The following is a 7,315-nucleotide window of genomic DNA, read 5'->3' on the forward strand; positions in this document are numbered from 1 at the left end:
AAACATGGCCATGTGCAATGTTATAAAAGATAGCAATTTATAATACTGAAAATACTAAGTGAATATATTTGCTGAAATTGTAAGGTTTTAGATTTTTAGGTTCTGAGAGGTAAAATAAGGTAGCATGAAGAACATAAGGATTAGCCTTGAGCACATATCAACTCAGGGACTGACCCTTGTTTTATGCTATTGGATAAATTACCTAACTCTCTAAACCTTATTTATAAAATGTAGAATGATGTTGTAAAACTAGTATCATGAATTAAAAGTTTCCATAAATTATAGATATTTGCCTTACATTTTCAATGTTAAACATAGTGACTAGTAAATGATTGGCATTTAATAAAGCTTAATTCAATCAACTGACTATATTCTCATTTAGCTCTAGCATTGCACCTACAGATATTAGATGACAAATCATCTGAATTTAACTAGGTTAAAATTAAGATAGAAGGTACAAAACTTATTACTAATAATTTAAACTTACGTTTTTCATTAATAAAGTTGTCTTGGTTATGAACATGTATATTTCAGTTGAGTTTAGACCTTTACACAGGTTGGATGGTTGACAACCCAATGAAGACATCTGCAGAAATGGTGGCCTGAGTACAATAGAAACAGGTGTCACCTGAATTTCAGCAGAACAGCTTATAGACACTGAAGAAATTTTTAGAGACAAAAGAAAGATAAGGAGAGAAAGAGCCTTAGAACTTGGGGAGGTTTATAGAGGATACAGCATGACTAGGTCTTTACTTTGGATGCTTATTTGTAATTCAGGGGCTTAGAATTTCATATAAATAACAGAGCATTTTTTAAAAAATAGAACTAGCTAGATGAGGTTTCCCAGTAAAAATTCAAGCCTGAGTCTTTCCTTACTTTAATAAAGGGGAGATTATCATTGTTATGATAAAGTAGTCTAAAACTACAATTCCCTCCCTCATTTTGTAGGATGTACCAAAATAAACTTATGGGGGAAAATGATTCCCTCACTAGTTAGCTGTGATGCTTGCTCCTTCATTGCCAGATTGCTTTGGCCTCTCAAGAGTGGTGCTGACCCTTCTAGGTAGTCTCCATCAAGTTCTTTGTAACCAAAGGTGCTTAACAAGATCAACAAAGCAGAAGTATCATATTCGAAAAGTTGTTGGTAAGAAGAAATTTGTATGAACTCAGAACAGTTTTGAGTTACTTTAGAAATGAGATTTAGTTATTTCTTCAGGGTCACAATCCTAGAGAGTGAGGAAATTTGATCTATTTTTTCAAATGAAAAAATACAAGCTAACGGGATTTCTGTAAAAAGTAAGACACATTGTGTGCAAGAAACTAATATCTAATGGAATTTCAAAATTCATAGGTTTTCTACTCCTCTGCATAAAGTTCCACCAAGTCCTCAAGTCATAACAGTAAAGGTCAAAGCAAATGAATTTTGTTATTATTTGCTTCCTGGTCACCAGAGATGCCATAACTCTGACAAAGTGGATAACATAGTCATTAATGTGACCTTTCTGAACAACTATATAGTCTACGTGTTCCAGTGTGAGTCCATGGGATGCACAATCAGAGCTGAGACTGAGAAACTTGTTATCAGTGTAAAGCCCGTCCTCATCTTCCACCAGTATCAAAGGAGTGGACTTCTTCACTAGGAGGAGACTGGGCTTAAAGTGGGAAGCCAACAAGCTCATCATCTGTGTACCTTTTCTGATACTTCAGTGTTCTTCATGGATGTGAACCCTGAGAAATGTAACTTCACCAGTGTCATCAACAACCCTAGTTTCAACAAATATTTACATTTCTTGGTTAGAGATCATCCATGATAATTTTGACATCATAGAGTGATTCATCATCATAGTCCATGCCACCCAGACAATAAATAGCCCTTTCAGAAATTGTCATTTGTAACCTGTAACTTATCCAATGCTATTAGTTATAAAACTGACCTGGTTTCACATTTGGTAGCTGTTTTCAGATGTCATCAAGAAGAATGGTGAATCAAACATCCACACCTCCCCTAAAGGGCTGTACTGAGAATCAGATTGTCTATGTCTTTAACAATGATATCCACTCTCCAACCTTGGATCTGAGAACCAACATTACCCTTAATAATCAACCATTTATCAAGCTCATTTCTTGCTGCAAAAATTAATTTAACTGAAAAACCAGAATAGTAGACATTTTGATTCACATGACCTCCAAAGAGTAACCATGCGACCCCATCCCCATTCCAATAACAGTCTTCATATTTGGGGAATCTTCCTTGGAAGGGGAGCACTTACGTTGGAACAAATGGTCTCTTCTTCTTGACAGTTTCCATGTCAGGTCCCTGAAGAGGAACTTGGGGAACTTTACCTTATATACGGTCAACAAACTTCACTATAGATAGAAACTGCTACTAAAACTTAGAAAAAAGACAACTAAAAAGAAAGCAAATTGGGCTAGGAATCAACACAAAAGTTCAGGTTGAGTTAACTATTTACTGGTTATTGGGCATCACATTTTTATCTTCTCTTAGCTTCTGAAATACTATTCCCCATTATATTTTGTGCCCAAATATAGGGGAAAGATAACTTTATTCTCACACTCAACTCTCTTGGAGATCTGTGCGTTTTTCTCAAAAATATGTAATTCAGTTCTCTGGTACATATTGGTAAATCACCAGGTCTGTCCACTTCAGGGATGAACCTTACAAGACTGCCCCCCTTCAGATGTCAATCATCATCCCTTCTTTGTTAGATCATTTTCTAGGATGGTTCAAAGTCCTCAGAAAAAGTTTACTCCTAGATTAAGGATTATAAAAGGACATCACTCAGGAATTAGAATATTCCATGCTCTCTCCAAATGTGCCACTTTTCAGCCAGACAGGTGTTTAACAACTTATAAAGTCACTGAAACTTGTGATTTTATTTTAATCTTTTACTTGTACAAAGGAGTTGACCTTTCAACAAAGCAGTTTGTGAATATAATGCAAAGTCCAGAAGGCAAATCCCAGAATAAAAATAAACTGTATTTAAGGGTCCTAAAATGAAATAGCCAGTATACTCAGTTACTGAGGAACTTGGTAAGCTACAGTGTACTAAAAAATGGACACAAGAAATTACCATACTTAGGTAAGCTGTAGAGTAGGAAACTGACCATACTCAAAGAATAAGTAAAATAGAATCAATACAGTATTGCTGCTCCAAAATACGACTAAGTGCTGTTTAACTACCTCCCTAGCGTTTTCTTTTTATCCTTGTAATATACCCTGAGACAAAGTAAGAGATAATTTATTTCGAAATGAAATGCCCTATTTTTTGAGTACTGTCCTGAATTTTTCATTTGCCTATAATAATCTATTGTCCTGGATAACAAAAATAGTATTGGGCAAGGATTATTTAAAGCTCTTCAACAGAAAGCAGTATAATGAAACTTACCGAATTTCTTAGAAAAGTAGTAACTTTTAGTTGAAGAGCTCTGAAATTGAGCCATATAGCCTTGTACAGTGATATAAAACAAAAATGGTGGAAAATGAGAGGAGGTGTAGGAGACCCCAAATAATAGGCCAAGTAGCAGTTTGTTGTGAAAAAAAAAACCCTAGTAAACCAGGTATCAGTAGCTCATATCTGTAATCCTACCTATGCAGGATTTAGAGGATGGCAGTTTGAAGCCAGTCTGGGCAGAAAAATCTATGAGATTCCATCTCCAAAATAACTAGAAAACTTAAAATAGGTTCTATCTGGAGGCTGAAGGAACATTGTTAGCTTATTTTTTCCAGCTTCTAGTGACCATTAGTATTTCTTTCTCTGTGGTGTCTTCTTCCATCACCAAAGCATAATCATCCCAACTCTGCTTTCATCACATTACCCCCTCTCTAATGAAATCTACCTATGCTATGGCGAATGGAAACACCTTTGTAAAACTTCTTAATCATCCATCTTTCCCAACACTCCCTTTCCCTCATTTATCTTAATTTTGGGTTATTCATTAAATTTGCCATTTAGCCCAGCAGTTTGTGTACAATGCATCTTAATCTGTGTTGTCACTTTAACATCATCACCACTTTTGACACACTCCTCTTATATTTCTCAATTCTGTGGTATATACAATTAATACTTGCCTGTATTCTACCCCTTCTCTCTTCATTCCCTCCACTTGGCCTTACCTGCCTCTCTTACTAGTACCCATTTCCTGGTCTTTATTTTGTTGGACTTTGACTTTTTAAAGAACTTTAAAGAGTTTTTTAAAAAGAATTATTTTATTTGCACTCTCTATTATAGAGTCTATCACACTTCAGTTAATTCATTTGTAACCCCTTGCTCACCCACTGCGTAACCTCTGGTTTTTAGAAAATTATAGGCACATTGTAGCTACCACAAATGAAGGAAATAATGTAACCTATATTTCTCTGTGTTTAGTTTAAGGACAGTCATGATTATAGCCATGACGGATCCATTTGAATAATCCAGTTTCAAGATTCTTAATCAAATCTTTCTTTACCATCAACACCCACAGGCACTAGGAATTAGAATGTAACTATTTCTTGAGAGACCATGGTTGAACCTACCATAATGATACAGCAAGAATTAGCTGTTTTGTGCCATCCTAAACATAGCTAGCTATGGAAAACTCTGGATTGTTATTGAAGTGTAAAATAAAGTGCTTTGCATTGTTAGAACTTTCCAAAAATTGAATGACTTCCTTGGATTTGTGAGAGGATAGTAAACTGGATTTTTTTTCCAGTCCTGGGGCATGAACTCAAGGTGTGGGCACTGTCCCTAAGCCTTTGTGTGATCAAGACTAGAACTCTACCACTTGCACTACAGTGCCACTTCTGGCCTTTTGAGTATTTTATTAGAGATAAGAGTCTCATTGACTTTTCTGCCTGGGCTGGCTTTGAACCCAAAACCTCAGATCTCAGCCTCCTGGGTAATTAGGATTACAGGCATGAGCCACTGGTACCTAGCATAAACTGGATTTTAACTATGCCATCCCAGTATAATACTTGTGACATTCCAAAGTACTAGGCAGAAACACATTTTTCAAAATGGTTCTATAAGAAATTGTAAGAATAAATTACTCTGTGTCAGAAAATCATGCAGACATGCAGGTACAGAGAACAAAGAAAGGTTTATTGCCTGCCGGGAAAGGAACCGCAAGACCTCTTCCCACAAGGGAGAAGTGAGAAGAAGCACTGGCTATTTTCTGAGGTGACCTATATTACCTAGGAGGCTTAGGAGGAGCTAGAAGGGGGTAGGAGGAGACCGTGGTGTGGATGTGTGGGCCAGGGGCTTCATCATGGCAGACTAGGATTTATGGCTGCTGTCCAAATAATAGATAGATAAGGGGTCCTGCAATTGCCTGGAACTGAAGGTCACTGTTAGGGGCTCTTGTTGCCTTATATGGTGGTAGCTGCCCCAGAGAAGTGCCATCCCAAGATAAAGGGGGTTGGAGGCTGATTATTTACTAAATGGGCCTAGTGTTGCCTAGGAAGGGAGCATGTTAAGCTGTGGAGAGGGAAAGAAGTATGCTAAGTTATAGGAAAGGAGCTCATTTCACTAAAAGAAATCATATAAAGGGACTACCTATCTAGGATGGCTTTGAACTGTCATCCTCAGATCTCAGCCTCTTAAGTAGCTAGAGTTATAATCCAGCTCATTTTTATCAAGATTGTTTTGGTTATGGAAGGTCTTTTGTGGTGCCATTTGTATATTCTATTGTTTTTTTTTTTACTATTTCTATGAATAGTGCCACTGGAAATTTAAAAGATTGAATTGAATCTATGCATTGCTTCCTATTGTATGGACATTTTAAGCAATTTTTGTTAAGTCCATTACATAGACTCTACTTTCATTCATTTATCTTTTCTTTGAAATACTTAATGTCATAGTTTTAAATGCACAAATCCCATCCTATTAAATACCTTTTTTTGGTGCTAGTCCTGGGTTTAACTCAAGGCTTGGCCACTGTCTCCGAGTTTTTGTCAAGGTTAGCCTTCTACCACTTAAGCCATAGCTCCACTTCCAGCTTTTATTTTGTCTAATGGAGGTAACAGTCTGACAGACATCTCTAACCAGACTAGCTTCAAACTGTGAAGCCATGACACCAAGATTCTCAAATCTCTAGTTTAAATGCTATTTTTTAAAAAATAAAACTAGCTTTGATTTAAAAGAATTCAACTTAAACTTTTCAATTGATCTACACCAAGACTTTTTAAAGTTTATTGGTGCAAACCATATCAAAATTTAAAGTTTATTTGGTGTTACTACAGATTGAGGTATTGGTGCAGCTGATTTCCATGTAACTCACTCCAAACAGAGGACAATTATGGGGTAAAAAACTCAGTAATGAAAAAGATAAAATCTTACTAAGGGACAAGAAAAAAGTCTGAATAGCCTGATAAATATACTATTAATAATCAACCCAAGCAAAAACTTGTGAAAAAATTCCACTCTGTATATTACAAAAATATGCAAGGATGACAAATATGTCTGAAAAATGCTGCACGGGAATGATGCTTTAAACCAAAAGGTATTATTATAAGCCTATTAGAAGGGCCCAAATCCAGAGCATTCACTCCACCAAATGCTGAAGACATGAACAGAAACTTACTCATTTTTGGTGGAGAATGCAATTGTACAGGTACACTGGAAGTAAGGAACATAATGGCAAGGTCATATGGTGAAAATGTTTTGTCAGAAATCATGTTCCTTACTATTTACACAGAAGAGCTAGAAACTCATGTCTAAAATGAAATTACAATGTGGGCTTTCACAACAGCTTTATCCATACTTGTCTAAACTTGGAAAGAAGATGTCTTTCAGTAACTAACTGAATGAATAAGCTGTGGCACATCCAATGTAGTAATCTGTGCTAAAATATAAATGAGTATCTAGCAATGGACATGGAGGAAATTTAAGCAATCACTTGTTAAAAGAAACTAATCAGAATAGTAGAGATGTATGCACTATTTATTAAATGTATGTACAAAGGCAAAACCATGGAGACAGTAGAAAGGTCAGTAGTTACCAGGGGCAAAGAGACAGAGTGAAGCAATAAGAAAGCAGGATAAAGAGATCAATTGATTCTATCATGATAGATTCATGCTGATGTTCATTCCATGAATGTGTATAAATTTATACCAAAAGTGAACCCTGATACAAACTGTGGGGGACACTTCAGGTGATAGTGAGGTGTCATTTGTAACAATGTACTACTCAGAGGATAGTGATAGTGTGTCAGGGTATATAGGAAATCTCTGTATCTTCTACTTAATATCTTTTTGCTGTGAAATATAAAACCTCAAAAAAACTCTATTTATGAAAACTCTATTTATGAAACAACT

Source organism: Dipodomys merriami, unplaced genomic scaffold (assembly GCF_024711535.1).
Source record: "Dipodomys merriami isolate MVZ:Mamm:240054 unplaced genomic scaffold, mDipMer1.0.p SCAF_883, whole genome shotgun sequence".
Lineage (NCBI taxonomy): Eukaryota > Metazoa > Chordata > Mammalia > Rodentia > Heteromyidae > Dipodomys > Dipodomys merriami.